The sequence below is a fragment of the Chiloscyllium punctatum genome, chromosome 15 (genome assembly GCF_047496795.1).
Source record: "Chiloscyllium punctatum isolate Juve2018m chromosome 15, sChiPun1.3, whole genome shotgun sequence".
Classification (NCBI taxonomy): Eukaryota; Metazoa; Chordata; class Chondrichthyes; order Orectolobiformes; family Hemiscylliidae; genus Chiloscyllium; species Chiloscyllium punctatum.
Window position 1 is genome coordinate 3,332,491 of NC_092753.1, and position 20,863 is coordinate 3,353,353.

The following is a 20,863-nucleotide window of genomic DNA, read 5'->3' on the forward strand; positions in this document are numbered from 1 at the left end:
ATGTCCTTCCTGACAGCACTGTGCTTGTCTCAACATCACATGGACTGCAACAGTCCAAGAAGGCAGCTCACCTCCATCTCCTTCAGGAGAATCCAGGATGGGCAAAAATACTGGCCAGGTCAGCAATGCCTGCATTCTGTGAACTAATCTTTAAAAAAAAATAGCTTACATTTATAAATCACTTTCAAGATGCTCCAAATAGGTTCCTGGGGCATGACTTTAAAAATAAAGCTAAGCCCGAGATGGGAATTTCAGGCTGAAAGCTTAGGCAAAGAGGTGGATTTTAAAGAAGATTTTAAGAAGTTGGAGAAATGAAAGAGTTAAGAGGGAATTCCAGAGTGTGGGATATAAAAGATCAGAATTTAGAAGGGGTGGAGATGAAAAAGATTGAATTAGTATGATGCATATTTGCTGAATGAGCTTATTACTCAAAGGAGATAGAACTGAATAAAGTCAGTGCCAAGTCCAACTAAGAAGATAAAGGGCTAAATATTGCATAATGCTGGCGTTTGGGTACAGAGAGCAAGATTCACAATTACTCGGCCCCTGTTGAGATGATACTGACAGCATATTGCCTCAACATAGTTGTGATTTGTAGCCAAGCATTAAATCTTCTGCTGACTGTCTTTGCACTCAGGCGTTTGTATGGCTAACATAAAGTACAGCTGGCCTCTTAGAGGGAATTGCACTCAAGCTGCAGAATCTGATGAATTTGTCTCCAAAAGTCTTTCAAAGCAAAGGCAAGAGTACCGATGGAGCACCAGGCCAGAATTAGGCCTTGCAAATTCTCTGATGTGGTGCTGAAGGTGAAAATAAAGAGAGTTTTCCTTCGACAGGGGCCAGAGAATGGGACCAGACAACCAGATAGGCCAATTTAAGAAACGTAGAGTTGATGAACCGTTGTGCCACAAAAGTTCACCAAGCTCAAAGAAGCGGTCAAGGTCAATGAACATACATTCACATGCTATCAGATTACCACTGCGCCAGTAAGTGCATATCTGTCTTCTTGCACAATACCCCTTTCACTTACTGTTTGAAAATTCAGATGCTCCACTTAGCTCTGACACACTCACTAATGCTAAAAGTTTTGCACTTAAGTCTATCTCCATCCAAACCTTCAGCTATCACAGGTATATCACCCAAACACCTTAAATCATACTTATTGACATTCCTGCAGGATAAAATTGCACTTCACAGGAAAAGGCAACAAAGAACACTTCCTGAGCCCCTTGACGGAGGTGGTGTCATGAATCATTGTTTCAGTAATGATGGAAGCTGTTGCAATGTTGCCTCTGAGGTAATTTGGGATCATGGCAGGTTTGACCCTTTTGCAATATGATTCTTCTGCCTTCCATTGTTCTCCATTTCCTGCAATTCTCTCCTTCTGCTTTAACGCATTCAGATACGCAGGATCAGCTGCTTGGCCAACCAGTGAACCCTGACGATGAAGGATACTACCTATAGTTCATGTATAATGAGAAAGCAACTTCACTTGGTTCAAACACAATGGGCTGTGACACATCAACACTCCTTGCAAGAACAATTTTGCCAAAAAAAAGCCTTCATTACCACCAGGAAGTGTCAATGCTGGTATTGATGAAACTTGGAAGTCCACTAAGCTCAATGATCCAACAAACTGCCAAAGCACCATTCGACAAGATGGAACCATTAACAAGGACTGGTTGAAACTTGCTCAGCTAAGATGACTCCAGATGCAAAGAACAAACAAAATTTATATGCTGTGCAATAGAACTGCAGTAAAAACTGTATAACCCGAAAGGTGCAAAGGATATGAGGATATTAATTAAATAAACATTGGATAAACTTACATTAAGAAATCTAAACTGGGACAATGGATATGTGTGAAGGAATCAAGAGAATGCTTGGTTATATCATCACTAATATTGCTCCCTGAAGTAGGCAGACAGTGAAGTATTCATTGACAGAGAAAACAGATGGCTCGCTAAACATTACTGTTGTTTTCCTGTGAGATGTACACATCTACGTTTGATGCGCTTCCTTATTCATGTCATGTAAGTGCTAAGTGAAGAAACATCATCACTTGAGATTGAGAAGGTCTCAGACTGTTTAGCAAACAGAAAATTGCCTGGCAAGGATGAAATTCCAGCTGAACTGCTCAAGCATGGAAATTCTCAACTATTGCAGTACCTTGTGACCTTCTCCTTCTCTGCATCAAGGTATGTGCCATTCCTCACATTATACAAAAACATAGGTGGTTCTATCCACTTGCAGACTGAGAGTACAGCCAACTATACTGGGGAAATGATCTTCTACATACACCAGTTTCAAGAAAATTATAGGGAACAGGGTATATTTTACTTTCAAACATCCAGTGTTTAACACTGTCAGCAGAGCACATCTCGAGAAGATTCTGGGGAAAATTGGCTGCTCACCAGAACACCTCAAGCTCATCCATTCCTTCTATGACATTTACCACAAAATGTAGTCTGATGGCTTCACTTACAACAGTTTCAGACTGAAGAATGAAGTGAAACAGAACTGCATCGTTAACCCCAGTCTGCTTGGTATCTTCCTCCCGATGGACAAAACCAATGCCTTCTCTGCAGAAATGGAAGGAATCTATCTGCACATTAAGATAAACAACAAACTCTGCTATCTAATAACACTAAAAATGAAGATAAAAACTCATCATGTCTGATTTGCTGATGATCTGCTATGCTTATTATATCCACTTGGCAATTCAATTACAAAGACTCCTGGGCCATTTCTCTCATGTCTATAACTTGTTCTCCCTGACTACAAGTGTAAAAAATGAAGTTGTACTAATGATTACAATAAATAACTCTCCACTTGAAGTGGTCAGCAAATTCTGCTACCTTGAGTTCACAGTAATATACAATCTCTCCCTTGATGCACGCATTGAGAAAGCAGCTACCATTTTATCCTTACTTTCAAAGTATGGATGAAACAACATCACATTGATCAAGGATGCAATTGCTGGTTTATAAGGCCGGTGGTCTCAGTGGTTTTGTTGTACAGCTGTGGACGGTTTGTATTTATCAAGAAAAGAAGCTGAACAGAGGAAATGACAACACCACCTTTGGACTGGCATGAACATCATGATGACCAATAGTTGCAGAAGGTTGGCAACAGGTGCCAACACTGAAAACAAAAACTCATAATGATATTTGGAAGCTTCGTGTGCCAATCAGAAAATGCCTCTTGAGGATTGACATCATACCCATATGAAAGCCCTGTCCAAAATGGATTATTTTGCTTGTGCCCATCATTTTTCAGAGATGTAAGTATGCCAATGATGATGTTGGATAAATATGATAGGAAGATTTTATGGGTGTCTTTTCTTTTGACCAAAAGGATGCTGTGATTGTTTATAAGAGAGGGATTCCTCCTCCTCCCTCTCTTCCTCTTTTATTTTCACCTCCCAGAGTTCTCACCAAAGTTTGATGACAAGGGCTGTGTGCTTATGAAAACTAGGCTGTGTACCATGTGTCAGACCAGTACATATTTAGTGCTATGTTCCAACAAGTATTACAGGGCGTCTCCTGAACAGTTCTGTCAGCAGAATGAGAATGGTTGGTTCCACAACTCTCCTGAATGGCTCTCATTACATGTGATGTGTCATGTAGTCAGGTGGTAGAGGGCTGTCATGAGTCATTTGTAAGTTACTCATCATCAAGTAGTAAACCTCTTGCTTATCATGTTGGCTTGAATGGCTGACTTGATCAGAATGAATTCACTATGATTGCTCCCAGTGTGATGGGAATTCACAAACATGATCCTCTGTACGAGATCACACACCAATGGAACATTCACTGACTGATAACCTGCATGGTTAGTGTGCATTCTCCATGGGATGTGGCATCTGCAGAGTCACTTGCATGCAGTTGATTGTCCCCTCGATCATTGATAATCCTTGACAGAGCCATCCTCCATTATTTCTGTTTGGTTGGACAAAGTAAGAAGTCTCCTGTTCTTCTGTATCAGGGCCTTTGAGATCTCCCTAAGGAAGCAATAGACAGTAAATTCATGATATTGGTGAAGTTCTCTCCTCTGGTATGGAACAGTCCACTCATATACAAATTGAGACCATAGATACTTTACTGTTACTTGGAGTAACGTTTCATCTTGGCCTGTGGCTCACGTTTGGCTGGAGAAAGTGACATCATTCTGGGATAACATCCTTAGTGAGTCCTGAAGAAGGGTCCTGCCTGAAGTGTCAACTCTCTTGCTCCTCAACTACAGCCTGACCTGCTGTACCTTTTCCAACACTGAATCATAATCAGCTCATACACAGATGGAAATTCAAGAGGTATTTCCTGAAATCTGAGGGAGGTACAACTTTAGATTGAGAGCCCTTATCCTTCCTGCGTACACAGTTTCTCCTCTCTGCCTCTTGTACTCCTCTCTCTGTCTAGGAGGGATTGCAATTCTTGCCCCTGTGACTGACATCAGCAATGCTGGCTAGTAGCCCCACACCTATGAACTCCTTCGAAAGGTCCAGTGACACTCCCTTCTGACTCCAACAATTCTTCAGAACTCGTCCAACAACATAGTAACACAGTTTCTCATGGAGTCATAGAGAGTCATAGAGTCATAGATGCCTACAGCACGGAGAGAGAGCCTTCACCCAAAATGGCCCATGCCGACCAAAATGTCCATCCACGCTAACCCCATTTTCCTGCATTTGGTCCATATCCTTCTAAACCTTTCCTATCCATGTCTTTGTCCAAATGCCTTTTAAATGTTATTAATGTACTTGACTCAACCACTTCCACTAGCAGCTCATTCCATAATACATACCACCCTCTGTGTAAAAAAAAGTTGTCCCTCAGGTTCCCTTTAATTCTTTCCCACCTAACCTTAAACTGATGCCATATAGTCCTTGATTCCCAAACCCTGGAAAAAGACTGGGTGCATTCACCCTATCCATGCATTCATCCTATCTTATATACTTCTATCAGTCTCATATGCTCTGAAGAAAAAAATCCTAGCTTGTTCAATCTGCCCCTATAACTCAGACCTTTGAGCCCAGGCAACATCTTGTAAATTCTGTCTGCACTTTTTCAAGTTTAATAACATTATTCCTTTGGCAAAGTGACCAAAACTGAACACAATACTCCAAGTGCAGCCTCACCAACATCCTGTATAACTTCAACATAACTTCCCAACCTCTCCTCAATGCCCTGACTAATGAAGGCTAATGTGTCAAAAGCCTTCTTCACTGCCCTACCTACCTGTGACTCCACTTATAGAGACCATGAACCTGAACTCCAAGGTCCCTCTGTTCCACTACACTCCTTAAGGTCCTCCCATTCATCATGAAACTCCTGCTTTGATTTGACTTTCCAAAATGTAAGACCTCACACTTATTTCTATTAAACTCCATTTGCCATTTCTCAGCCCACTTCCCCAGCTGATGAAGGTCCTGCTGCAATTTCTGACAACCTTCCTCACTGTCCATGATACTGCCTATTTTAGTGTCATCTGCAAACTTATTAATCATGTCTTGTATATTCTCATCCAAATCATTGATATAGATAACAAACAGCAGTGGACCCAGCACCAACCCTGAAGCACACAACTCAACTAACTTTACAGCAGGAGAACAGAGTAAACTCACCTCACCTGAAAGTTTCAGGCAGATCCACTTAAGTAGCAGTAATGGGAGCACACCTCATGTAGCTGAATACACCCTCAGTTGAGAGTGTTTAAGAGTGTGCACAAATCTGTTGGGGCATAGTGGTAGTATTCCTCGCCTAGAAGCCAGAAGACTTCAGGTTCAAGTTCCATCTAATCTAGTGGTATTTAACACTGTCGCTGAACAGACTGTTTAGATAATATTTCAGAGAGCACATTGACAAGACCTATGAGATCCAGAATGGTAGCTCAGGAGTCAAATCAATGCTTGTTGCTGTAGGAGGTCACAAATTTCTACTTCTGCTTTATTCACGTACATGAATGTTATTTCTGCGCTGGTATTACTCCAAGTCCAGAATGCCATCAAGGCCTTGCTGGCTGTGCCCAGAAGCAAATCACCCTCCATGTTCAGGATTTGGTGGGCCTGTTTTGCTAGAAGCTGCAGTATCTGGACTGGAGGTCAACCCTCAAATTTATGACTAATCACACACTCATATCCAGTCAACAATAAAATTAGCATGTCTTGTAAAGCCCGTCCTTCCCCCACAGCCACCCTGCACATCCCAGTCAGATGAAGGAGTCCTGTTAATAGGGGATGACAATGTCTGTGATAATTCATTAACTTTGTTTTGAATGCACTAACTAATGAAGTTTTAAAACATTTTTGCTTTTAACTTGAGACTCTTGTTTCAAATTTCACTCTTTTTCAATCTGGCATCATTGGGTCAAAGTTGCCCTTGTGAAATAGAGTGGCTTGCTGAAAATGTTAAGCTATCTCTTAGGGTCATTAAGAGTTAACCATGTTGATGAGGAACTGGAATCATGTATTAGCCAGACTGGATAAGAATGGCAGGTATCCTTTCCTGAAGGATGCTTTTTGCGAAGCAGTGAACTTTTATGACAACCTAACAGTTTTACGATCACTTTTACTGATAACAACTTGCACTGATCTTAGCCAATGTAGAATCATCAAATTCATTAGAGTTTCATAATCCAACACATGTCTTTTAAACTCTGACCTAAAGAGCTGTACCGTCTTCTTTTATGAAGAAGGCCATGAACAGTGTGAAATCTGAAATTTAGGGCTTGGACAGAAGTGCTGAGGTATTGAATGATTGTGGTTCTTTGCAAACCACTTAAATTAACACAGGCATTCATGTTTAGGGTTGTAGTGGTTATGTTACTAGATCTGTAGCCTAATAAAACATAACTTGAAATGTTACTGATGGTTGATGGAAATTTTGAATTAAAGTGATGTAATATAATGAAAAGCAATCATAAACCCATTGAATTGCACTAAGACACCCAGTGGTTTATGAATATCCTCTAGGGAAGGAAGCCTGTCTATGGGTTCTGTGTGTCCCAAACTCACTTCAACATGGTGAACTCTAAAATGCCCAAAGGAGAAGGAGAATCGACGTTTCGGGCATACGTTGATTCTCCTTCTCCTTTGATGCTGCCTGATCTGCTGCGCTTTTCCAGCAATACATTTTTAAGCTCTGATCCCCAGCATCTGCTGTCCTCACTTTCTCCTCTAAAATGCCCAAGAAAACATTTAAAATGGATAAACTGCTGTGGTTCAAGCAGGTTCAGGGAAAGTAACAATGGGCCAATAAAAGTGTCTTTGCCAAATGGCAGCGAGTATTTTTAAAAAATTATCTGCAGTCATCCTATTGCTTTCAATTAACTTTGACTCACTGCTGTGGCTGCATTATATTCAAAGGGTGTGGCACCATCTGGGTCCATTCTTCCTTTTACTATTTTAAACACTGGCAAATCTCTCTCAATTTTCTGAAACGTTTCTTCTGTTTTTATCCCTCTATGAAATAATGCTGGGCTAACTTGCAAAAATCAAATGGAGAATTCCAAGTTCTTTAAGATTACTTATTTATACCAATTGGACATGACCACTTCAATGCCAAACTGTTTTAGACTGTCACAAAATTTGTAGAGTGGGGGAAAGGGTGACACCCAATGTAAATTATGTATCTTTTCAGTTTGTATACCATAAAAAAAGGCAATATAAAAACCTCTTTTAAAGTTTTCAGAAGCTGCTTTTGTACTTATAGAATTGTTAAACATTCGTTGAAAACTAAAGCGTAATTGTCAATTTTTAAAAATGATCAGTTTAAGTATTTAAGGGGTCTTTGATGATCGGAACTTGAATAATGGCTCAATTAAGTATTTTCAAATCATTTTTGTTTTTTAAAGTACAGGATAACATGCTCAAGCAGACCCAATACTTGTTTTATGAATACTTGGAATAATTTGTCATTATTTGCTGTACCTAATGTTATTAAGAATGTGGTACGATAGGTGAATTCTCCATTCAACATTTCACATGAAAAATCAGTACCTTCAGCAATGCAGCACTCCCTCAGTGCTGTACTGAACAGCTGCCTTAAACAAAGTGTTGAACATTTGCCAAATGGAGTTTGAACCCATGGCAACCTGACTGAGTAGCAAAAGGGTGACAAACAACATCCAACGGAAGACAGGGTGGAAGTATTTTCATCCAAATTCAGCAAGGATTGCAAAACAATGGCTTCTTCCTGGTGTCCCAAACATTATAGATACTAGACTTCTAAAAAACTTTGATTCATTCCATGGGATATCAAAAACATTGCTGAAGATACTAGATGCTGCAAATGTTATGGGCACTGACAACATTCCAGTAGTGGTGCCAAAGACATATGCTCCAGAACTAGTCATACCCCTATCCAAGCAGATGCAGGATGGGTACATCACTGGCATCTATCTGGCAATGTAGAATTTGCCTAGGTATATCCTGTCCACAAAAAGCAGGACATATACAGTCTGGTCATTTACCACCCCATCAGTTTATTCTTAATCATTAACAAAGTGATGAAAGGTATTGTTGGCAGTGACCTCAAGCAGCATTTGCAAAGGAATAACCTGCTCACTTTTGCTCAGTTTGGATTCTGCCAGCAGTTTGCTCATGACATGATTACAGCCTTATTTCAAGCTTGGACAAAGAGCTGAACTTTGGAATTGGGGTCAGTATGGCTGCCCTTGATATTAAGGGAGCATTCAACCAATTATGACTTCAAGCAAAAACTGGAGTCAATGAGAATCAAGAGGACTCCACTGGAGAAGCTCTATCCAGCACAAAGTAAGATGGTTGTGGGTTATTGGAAAGCATACATCTCAGTCCCAGGATATCACTGCAAGGGTTCCTCAAGGCCCTAACATCTTCCCCAGCTTTATTAATGACATTCTATCCATTAGAAGGTCAGAAGAGGTGATGTCTGCTGATGATTGCACCATGTTCAGTATAGTTCACAACTCCTCACACTCTGAAGCAGTTCATATCAAATGCAGCAAAATCTGAACAAAAATGAAGTCTGGGCTGATAAGTGGATAGTAATATTTATGCCACATAAACCAGGCAATAACCATTTCCAGCAAGCAGTAATCTAACCATTACTCCTTGTGGTTCAATGGTATCACTATTGCTGAATCCCCCACTAACAACATAGATTAGGGGATTACAATTGACCAGAAGCTGAACTGGACCAGCCTTGTAAATACTGTAGTTACAAGGGCAGATCAGAGGCCAGGAATTCTGTGGTGAGTAACTCACCTCCTCCAATCCAAATGCCTGTCCACCATCTACAAGGTAGAAGTCTAAAGTATGATGAAGCAATGTTCACTTACCTAGATGGATGCAGCTCCAATAACACGGAAGAAGATTGACTCCATCCAGGATAAAGCTACTCACCCCACCTAACACTCATTCCCTCCACCACCAATGCAAAGTAGCAGCAGTGTGTATCATTTGCAAGACGCACTGCAACAACTCATGAAACTTCCACCAACAACACTTTCCAATGTTCACAATACTACCATCTAAAAGGACAAGGACAGCAAATACATGGAAGCACAAGTTACTGTACGTTCCCCTCCCACCAATTCACCATCCTGACTTGGAACTATATCACTATCCCTTCATTGCCACCAGGTCAAAGTCCTAGAACTCCCTTCCACTATGCGTATCCCTACACCATGCAAGCAATGCCCACATCCCTCAAACAAATTTTTAAAAACCTGAAAGCAAGCCACTCCAAGCACGCAATCACAACTGCAGGTGGCAGAATGAGTGGGGAAGTTCCAATGGATTTCCAGTTCATTCAAATCCTTGAGCTAACTGTCTCATTAATTTGGCTAATTGGTATCTGGACTCTAAATTGACAACCTTGGTGCCCTCATCCAAAAAAAAATTATCAATCTGAACTTTGAAAATCAGTTGTTGCAGAACCTCCACCTTTTGCTTTGGTTTGTGACTGAATTCCAAACGACCACTGCCCATTGTGTGAAAACATGCTTTGTGGCTGCATTCCAAAACAATCTAAGTCTAATTTTAAAATCAAACCTCCTCCACCCTTCGTTCCAGGTTTCCCAAACCAGAGTAAATAGTTTCTTTGTATCAACTATGTCATCACGTAAACCCAACAGTGGATAATTAAGGAATGCAATGACATTGCAATGGTGGATACCTTTTTTTTAAATGCATCAATATTAGAATTCAGTGCAACTCAGAATGTTATGCCAGAGAAAGGAACCAGGAATTAGACTTTAATTTCAAACTTACACCAGCAGCTTGCACAGATGTTTCAAGGGGATTTAGACAAGATGAGTGAGTGAGCAAGATCACGACAACTGGAGTATAATGTGGAAAAGTGTGAGCTTATCCACTTTTGTACAATGGTGCATGATATTTCCTAGATAGTGAGGGATTGGAGAGTGTTGATATTCAAAGATTTTATTCAAGTCACTGAAAGTAATTCAGAAGGCAAATGATATGTTCGTCTTTATTACAAGAAGATTTGACTACAGGAGTAAAAATCGTAAACTTCAATTGTTCAGAATATTGGTGAGACCACACCAAAAGCATTGTGTGCATTTCAGGTCCCCTTGCTGAAGGAACAAATTACTTGCCATTGAGAGAATGTAACGGAGGTTCACCAGACTGAATCCTGGGGTGGTGCGATTATCTAATGAACAGAGGTTAAGGGGACCTTGAGCTTGTATTCTCTGGAGTTTAAGACAAACTCATAGAAACTTACAAAATTCTTAAAGAGATAATGTGGATGTGCCTATGTTGGGCTGGGGTGGACAAAGTTAAAAATCGCACAACACCAGGTTATAGTCAAATAAACTGGACTATAACATAGTGTTGTGTGACTTTTAACTTCAAGAAATAAACAGAGTAGATGCAAAAAGAATGTTTCCCTTGTACATAGGATCTAGAATCAAAAGTACACCATCTCAAACAATAGGCAAGCCATTTAGGACTGCGGTTAGGAAGTACTTCTTCATAGAGTCAGCGAGTCAGAGAGATGTACAGCACGGAAACAGACCCTTCGGTCCAACTCCTCCATGCCGACCAAATATCCCATCCCAATCTAGTCCCACTGCCAGCACCTGGCCCATATCCCTCTAAACCCTCCCTATTCATATACCCGTCCAGATGCCTTTTAAATGTTGCAATTGTACTAGCCTCCACGACTTCCTTTGGTAGCTCATCCCATACCACCCTCTGTGTGAAAAAGTTGCCCCTTAGGTCTCTTTTACATCTTTCCCCTCTCACTCTCGCCCTCTAGTTCTGGACTCCTCACCCTAGGGACGAAACTGTGTCGATTTATCCTATCCATGCCCCTCATGATTTTGGGGTAGCGAATTTTTGGAATGCTTTATCCCACAGGGCCAAGGAAGCTCAGTCATTAATTAAATTGAAAACAGAGATTGGTATATTTCTAGTTATAATTACATCAAAGGATATGGGAATAGTGCATTGAGCTGGATGATCACTATGATCTAGTATGGTGGAGCTGGCTCAAAGAGTCAAATGGCCTATCCTGCTCCAATGTAGATCAACAATGTAAGTATTCTGCCAGAAATATGACCCGCATGTCTGTGCAAAACAATGAATGGATAAATGAAATGACTGTTCAGCTGTTTTCAACAATGATCAAAGCATTTCACTATCAAACTATTGTGTATAAAACCCAGGGAAGCCTTAAACAGTTTCCATCGTCTAGCTATCACAACCATTAAGATTGTAACAGTATTGGCTAAATACAAGTAAACCCCTTATTCCATTTTTCATTGAGATTCACAGCAGATAAAAATATTTCTGTTCCATATTTTACAACTGGATGATAAATAAAAATGTATTCTTATATAAAAACATAGTTATTTCTTAAAAAGTTTTAAAAGATGAGAAAACTGGTGGGATGGACACTAAACTATAAACAATGACATACTAGTTTCCACTTTCCACTGCTTTAGCACGAACAATGATAACAAACTGCTCGTAAGTTCTGTTTATCAGTAACATTCTCCTTCCTGCAGTGCTCCCATAGGAAGCAAACAATCTAACAAGGGTTTGACCTGACATATATTTCCTTCTTAATTATACATGAAGATTAATGTATACACAGCATGTGGATATTGTATCTATATCATGCCCATTACTGTTTGAACTTTGCTTTGATTTCCAAGTTAATGTTTTCAAAAGCATGTCAGACTTCGTCTCAGTGGTAGGATCCTTGACTCTCAGTTAGAAAATAGTTTAGAAGAATTAATATCCAGGTGAGCTATAAGAATTAGAAAAGTAAGTAAGAGATAAGAATGGAGATACTCAAGGATGATGACTGCATTATAAAGTTGCCACTGTAAAGTATTATCTCACCAGGCATCTCCATCATGCCTCATGTGCTGTCACTTCACTATTGCTACCAATGTACCACTACTAGCATCACAGTGATAATGCTTGCTCAAATCTGCCAGGGCACACACTTCAAACATTAAAGAAAGCTACAGTACTCCACAGTGTATGTACCATCAGCACACTGACCTGTCTTCACAACTAAGAGAGTGTACACACTTGACAGTTTTGTCACCAAAGGCTTACATTAAAAAAGAACACAACTAAAAGGATTTTTTAAGAGTCACATCGGATTCGAAATGTTAACTTTGTTTTTCTCCCCACAGATGCTGCCAGACCTGTTGAGTTTCTCCAGCATTCTCTGTTTTTATTTCAGATCTCTAGCAACCACAGTACTTCGATTTTACAAAGAAGGCCTTTTGAGTTGAGCTCCTCCAAGCTTTACTTGACTAACAGAATAGCGTTTGCTGCTGTCAGCCAAAGGAACTGCCATGTGCTGCGGAGGCATATTGCCCCAGTTAGGCATTATTTTTTACACTGTAAGTTCGTGTACAATGAAACACATTGGTTGCGAAGGAGCAAAATACCACATATAATCATGTATAGGTTGATCTCATGTATAAGTTGAACCCTTTTTTTTGGCCAAAAAGCTTGTATTTTTCATTTACCTCATGTATAAGTCGGTCCTAGTTTTTCGCGGCTCTCTTCCTGACCATATATGCTGCCCTAAAGGGCATGATTTGCACATTTTTGATTCAAATGCAATACCTGCATCATCACATTACGCGCACCAGTATATATTTGCATAATGTGATTTTCAAATGGTTAACTTGAATGTTGATGACTATATGTATACTGTATATATAATATAGAAACTGTATATATTTATAACTGTAATAGCTACATACATACATTTGACCTGTGCATGCAAATATCTACCTTATGGCAACCGTCGACCTTGTCTTCCAGCCTATGCCTCAGTTTCTTAGAGGTAGGTGACGCATACAGTTCTGCTCTGAACTTATTGTATATAACCCCCCCCCAAATTTTTCTGACGAAATAGCATCATGAAGAAACAAATACAAAGCATAGTTTAAACTAAAAGCTATTGAGGTTGCAGAGAAGAACAACAATAGCATATCTGCAAGGGAGTTCTGTGTTTCTGAAAAACTTGTTCGAGAATGGAGGAAAGAAGCCACACAGTTGAAGGCTATGCCAAAACAGAAGTATGCCAACTGAGGAAAGCTGAACAGGTGGCCATAACGCGAAGAAAAGATTGCTGACTGGGTAATTCAGTGTCGTCAGAATGGACGTATAGTGACTCGATAATGTATAAGAATTCGCACCAAAAACGAAGCAAAAGAAGATGGATTCAGTGATTTCAAAGTCAGTGCTGGAGGGTGCAGTAGGTTTATGAAAAGGTATGGTTTAGTGCTTAGACAGAAAACCAAGATTACCCAATGTCTACCAACAGAACCTAATGACAAGTTAACCAAGTTCTATTGCTTTGTAATCAGAAGTTGGAAGAAAAATGAGTACAGGCTGTCATGCATCAGCAATATGGACAAAATCCCAATAAACTATGATATGCCAGGGAACAGAACTGTGGACAAGACTGGAGCAAAAACAGTTTGGTTAAGACTTCTGGCCATGAAAGGAGTTGATTCACTTAGTTGTATGGCAGATGGAACAAAGTTAAAGCCTATGGTGATTTTTAGGTGGAAAACTCTGCCCAAACAGAAATTTTCGAATGGCATTGTTATCCTCGTCCATGAAAAAGGGTGGCTGGATGAAGATGGCTGCAAGAATTGGATGAGGGAGGTCTGGAATATGTAACCAGGTGGACTTAGAAAGGAAAAAAAGCTTACTGGTTTGGGATATGTTCAGATCCCACAGAGTGAAAAGTGTTATCAGCGAACTTCAAGCTAACAATCCTGACATTACAATGATTCCTGGAGGTCTTACGAGTATGGTGCAGCCAGCGGATGTTAGCTTAAATAAACCTTTTAAGGACTTAGTACAGAAGAAATGGGATACTTGGATGCAAGAAATGGAAAAAAAAGCTTCACAAAGAGTGACAACATGTGTGCTCCATTCCTTGCAACTGTATGTGAGTGGATTATTGAGTCCTGGAAGGAGATGAAAACTGAAATTATTGTGAAAGCTTTCAAAAGATGTGGAATTTCTAATGCTTTAGATGGTACAGAGGATGGTCAGGTGTAAGTGATAACAAATCAATTGATGATCCCCTTAAGAGTGTAGATGAAGATGATCCATATGATGATATCCTTGACCCAGATGATTGGAATGAATTATTCAGGTGGTGAAAGTGACAAGGACAGTGAATTTGAAGGATTCTAATGGACGTTTGCATGTAACTTTTGTTTTAAGCAGCTATCCCAGAATATTTGTGATATATGGTGAGGAGAGTTTTTTTGCTGTGAATATCAGTTTTTTTGATGTAAAGTGTTTTCCATATATTATTAACAGTTTCATGTGGTCTTTTCTCATAAAATACTATCAGACTTTTTTTTTGTTGTTTGTTTTTACTGCTCCTCTGCTTTTATTTCATGAATTGTGTCTTGTACAATTACGGGTAACTGGAATGCAGTACGACAGTACCATTCTACTGTAGCAGGCAGAATGGAGACAGTTATTCTGTAGATAAATATCCAATAATGGCCATAATTCTTTTTCCTTTCGTTGTTTATTACTTTATTTGGTGATTTAGCTCTTGCTTGTCCTTTTGTTGACTCATGCCAAGCATGAATTTCATCCCCTCGAAAACAATACCTTGTGTCTTCGACGATATCCTAATTTCAGCTTAAAAAAAAAATCTTCAAAGTAATCAATAAACATCCCAATTCTGACCTTATGAGGGAGGAAAGGTACATGATGAAACACTTGAAAATGGTTTGGCTGAGGACCTTACCCTGAGGGACACTTGCAGAGATATCCTGTAGGCGAGGTTACGTGATCTGCATCCATGACAACCATGTTTCTTTGTGTTGGGTATGACTCCAACTAGTGAAGAGTTTCCCCTGATTCCCATTGACCCTAGCTTTGCTAGGACTCCTTGATGCCAAACTCAGTCAAATGTCACCTTCGTGTCAAGGGCAGTCCCTGTCACTTCTGGAGATCAATTGTTCTGTCCATGTTTGTATCAAGGCTTTAATGAGGTCAGGAGCTGATTGGCCCTGGTGGAATTTAAACTGAGTAGGTCATTGGAAGGCAAGTGATACTTGACAGCGCTATCAATGACCCTTCCATCACTCCACTGGTGAGCAAGGGTAGGCTTTTGGGGTGGTAACTGGCTGTGTTGGATTTGTCCTGCTTTCTGTGTACAGGGCAATTTTCCATATTATTTGTTTGATGCCAGTGTTGTAACTGTACTGGAACAGCTTGGCTAGGATTGTGGCAAGTTCTGGAGCACAAGTCATCAGCACTATTGTTGGAATGTTGACAGAGCCCACAGCCTTTGTGACATCTAGTGCTTTCAGCCATTTCTTGATATCACGTGGCATGATTTACATTAGCTTGAAGCTGTCATCTGTGATATTGGGGACCTCCACAGGAGACCATGATAATTGCATTCAGCAATCTTTGGCTATAAAGGTGGATAACTTTGAACTAATTGTAATAGTCAGAAATGACCAACATTCATCAATAAGTTGGGATCTTCAGTTTTAGGAATTACAGCTATTCTGGATACCTTCCACATGTTCCTACACGGGATTGGGAGGTCTGGTTTTAAGACCCACCTGTTTCAGAGGTTTTTTTTAAACATTTCTGCATGGGTTGATTAGAATAATAGATTAATTTTTAAAAAAAAACTTGGACATTAAACCATAAGGTGGAAATCCTTGGTTAAATTAAAGATTTGATTTTTATTAAATCAAAGAATCCTTGACCAACACATTAACAGGACAAGGGACAGTATTCTTTCAACAATCTCCAATAATTTCATATATTTTTTGATTTGCTAATGAAGCAACTACCATTGGTTTTATTGTAAAAGGGAAAGAAAATATGTCTGTTTTCTAATTAAAATTTTATAATTTACTTTTAAAATATGATTCCATCTCATATTATGTGCAGCTGATTTGCTCAGGACTATATACTTCTTTTCTTGCCAATCTCCTCTTTTCAAAAAAGAATCAAAATTTTAATTTTTCTTCACAAAACTTCCATAGGCACTACGTTCTTAAACTATTTTTAAGACCAGCTTTAAGAGACAAATTAAAATTCATCTTCAAAATTTCCTTTATGTTCTTTTTCTTTCTCACTCTTCAAATATTTTTATTTCTTCTGATTGAGTTTGCAGTCTTTTCCTTGCTATCAGCATCATTCAAATATTCAATTATTTACTCAATGTAAATAATCATAGGCAATAAATGTGCACATGGGTGTTATTGGAGAGACAGCATCTAGTGTCCGTATGCTCTGCCCTTCTGTGATCAGTGGGCGTCACGGAAGTTGTGGCGCATTATATTGCCCACAAAGTAACATTTTAACTTGAATTTGTAGGTTTCCTCAGATCTTTTTATTTAAAAAAACCCATTGTAGCGTTCCTTAGGAGCTGTCAATTTTAAAATGGTTTATTCTACTATATTGGCTTATATTTTAGATTATAGTAGACTAAAACATTTATAATTCATGCCATTTGTTGACTCTGGCAAATAAGTTCCATGGTCACTAATTTAGGAATGTGTTAGTTCCTCTAATTGTACTTCATGGTTAAATACTAACCCTCATCTGAGACAACCTTAGGAATTTTCTGTCAATCTCAGGATGTTCAAAAAGCCTTCACACCCAATTCAGTATTTTTGAAGTAATGTAGTATAGAAAGTACAGCAGTCAATTTGCACACAGCAAGGTCCCATCACAGGCAATGTGAAAATAATAATACAATCTGGTTGATTTGTGTTGGCTGATTGATAAAAGTTACACAGGATACCATGGAGAACTCCCCATCACGTCTATTGAATTTTATCACTGGATCTGAGAGAGCCGACAGGCTACTGTTTAACTACTCATCTGAAAAAAGGGTCACCATGGACATCCAACACTCCATTGTTAATGTACTGGAGTGTCAGCCTCAATTTAATGCATTTTGTATCACCTTTGGTCAATACAATTCTGTTTATTCTGCACCTCTTCCATATCCAATATCACCACCATAGAGTATAAAATCTGAAATGTAGCAACTAATCTTCATAAAACTTTAGTAAGACCATTGCTGGATTTTTGGTATGCAGTCTTTGATTTCGATCTATTGACCGTAAAACCGTAAGAATTTGGGGCAGAATTAGGCCAGAATTAGGTGGTTTGGTCTACCTTCCGATCATGGCAGGTACATTTTTTTGCCCCAATTTCCTGCCTTTTCCCTGTCACCTTTGATCCCCTTACTAATCAAGAACCTATCTGGCTCTGTCTTAAATACACTCAATGACTTGACCTCCACAGCCCTTTGTGGCAATGAGTTCCATAGATTCACTACTTTCTGGCTGAAGAAATTCCTCCTCATCACTGTTCTAAAAGGTCATTCCTTCATAGTCAGGCTGTGTCCTCGAGTCCTAGTCTCTCCTACCAATGGAAACATCTTCTCAACATCCACTCTATCTAGGCCTCTCAAAATTCAATAAGTTTCAATGAGATCCTCCCTTATCCTTCTAAATTCGATTGAGCATAGACCCAGAATCCTCAACTGCTCTTCATATGATAAGCCCTTCAGTCCTGTGATCATTCTTGCAAACCTCCTCTGGATCCCCCCCCAATGCTAACATATCCTCCCTTAGCTACCGAGCCCTTAGATATTGGAAGGATGTTCAGGCAGTCGAGAGAATCAAGACCAAATTGATGAGGGAAACCATCTCTCATGACGGAGTATAAATATGAAGACTTAAATCTGGGACTGTTTTCATTAGCATTTACTAGAGATTTTAAAATCCCAAGAGAAAGAAACATTTTCCCTGTGATTGACAGCTCTAAAATAAGGACATATAAGACTAAATATAAGAGATTTACGGATGGAGGGATGGGAAGAGCATTTGTTTTACACAGAGGGTTGTGATACAATGAACTGAATTACTGGGGCTACTAATTGTCACAGAAACCAAGTCAACAGTGGTTAACTCTGTTTTATCCACAGATATGGCCTTACCTGCTGACTGTCTCTAGCAGGTTTTGTTTTTATTTCAGAATTAGGTTAGGTGTCTGACTGAGGGAAAGGGTATAAAGGGAGATGGAAACAGGACGGGATACATGGATCAAGTTCCTGTTCATTTGGAGGATGACTTGGTGGGTCCAAGTGATCTGTTTTCATGTGATGATTTCCATGTGTTGTCAGCCATTCCTCCTCTAAAACATGTCTAATCTTAAACAATGATCTTGAATAGGCTGCTGCCTCTCTTGGGGATCCATTGAAGCACATCCAATGGCATCCCTAAAGCACAAGATTGTACGGCCAGCCAACTTCTGATTAAGAGCTTAAGAATCTCAGACTGTTATGACAATAAGTAGCCTTAGTATATATCGCACCATGAGAGTATTAATGGTACGTTTTTAAATTGCTCTTGACACTGCTGGGGGAATGATTTAACCAATTGAGACTCATAGATGTTTGCAGCAAAGAAGGAGGTCCTATTGCCCATCATACCTGCACTGGCATAAATCTGACTACACGGATCCATTTTCTTGCCCTTGGCGCAGAGCCCTGGAGGCCATGATGATGCAAGCCAAAAGATCAGTGCTGCTTAAAATATTATGACAGCTTCTGACTCAACCATCCTTTCAGGCAGTAAGTTCCATGCTCTCACCACACTTTTTGAGAAAAACAAATCTCCTCAATCCTTCACTTTTCTTCTACCTCTTTCCTTAAATCCCCTGGTTATTTACCCCTCTACTAATAGTAAAGGTGCCTTCATGTTCATTCTGTTAACGCCCTTCATAATCTTATGCAGCACTATCAGGTCACCTCTCAGCCTTCACTGCTCCAAGCAAAACAACCCCAATCAACCCAATTTTTTTCCCATAGCTCAGACCATCATGGTAAATCTCCACTGTATCATCTCAAGTGCAATCATATTATTCTCATGATGTGGAGACCAGAACTCCTGCAGTATCCCAGTTGAGCCTTAACCAGAAAGCTTTCCTGCTCATGTATTCCATAGCTCGGCCAATAAAGCCAAGCATCACATGTGAGTTTTTAATCACCTTATCTACCAGCCCTGCTAGCTTCAGGAATGTCGATATGCACACCAAGGTCCTGTTGACCTTCAGTACTTCCAGGGTCCTGTTATTCATTGTGTAATCCTTTACCTTGCTCGTTCCTCCAAAATTCATTACTTCACACTCTTCCATGTTAAACTCAATTTGCCACTGCTTTGCCCACCTGACCAGTCTGTTGACATCCTTTTGCAGCTTGCAACTATCCTCCTCATTACTTACCAACTTACCAATTTTCATGTCATCTGTGAGCTTCTTGATTGAACCCCCTTCTATTTAAGTCCAAATCATTAATACAAACCACAAACAGCAAAGGACACATCACTGAGTCCTGTGAAACTTAACTGGAAACAGACTTCCGGTCTCAGAAACATGCTACTACTTTCACCCTCTGCTTCCTGTCTCTCAGCTCATTTTGGATTCAACATGCTACATTGCCTTGAATCACCATGGACACTTTCTTTCTTGACCAGTCTGCCATGACAGACCCAACTAAAAGCTCTAATAATGTCCAGGTAGGGCGACTTATTAAACTTTCCACTGCATTTTTGGTTGTAAAAAAACATGGGTGACAATAAATTGCTATTCTATTCTATTCTATTCTAAACTGTTCCATTGCCTCAGAAATCTAAGGCTGTGTCTCCTACACCAAATCTCAAACCATACATTCATCTGCTCTGTCTTTCTTTTCCTATACTTTCTATTGCATGGCATTAGGAGTAATCAGAAAATTGCTAACTTTGAAATTCTGCTTTTCAGTTTTCTGCTCAACTCCCTAAAGTCTGCCAGCACAATGTCATCTCTCTTTCTTCCTATGTCTCTGGTCACATGGACCATAGCCACTTGACATGACATTGCTTTATCCCACACTTTAATGAAGGCATTTAAAACAAATGAGTTGATTCTTGTGGAAAACATGTGGACCGAACATTGTAGAAATTTTACGAGACGTTATGTTCGGGTCAAAATGCTTAATGATGGAGGGAGATACAAGGACAATATTTTGTTAATAATAGATTAGCACAGCTGTTCATAATGGATTGTTAGTAAGTTATGCCAGCTCAGTGAATTTGATTCTCTCATATGAAAATATTTACAGTTACATGAAATCCTTTGCGAACAAAAACATATTAGAATCAGGAGCATTTCTGAGGTTGGTTACCTTAGAAGACCCTCCTCAGAAATTAATTCTTTCCAGGATTATAGTAAACACATTTCAGCCATTGTAACAAAAGATAAAAGTTACATTTAAATACATCCACATCTCCACGTGATTAAAGAGAAAATTTGGATTTTCTGTTTATT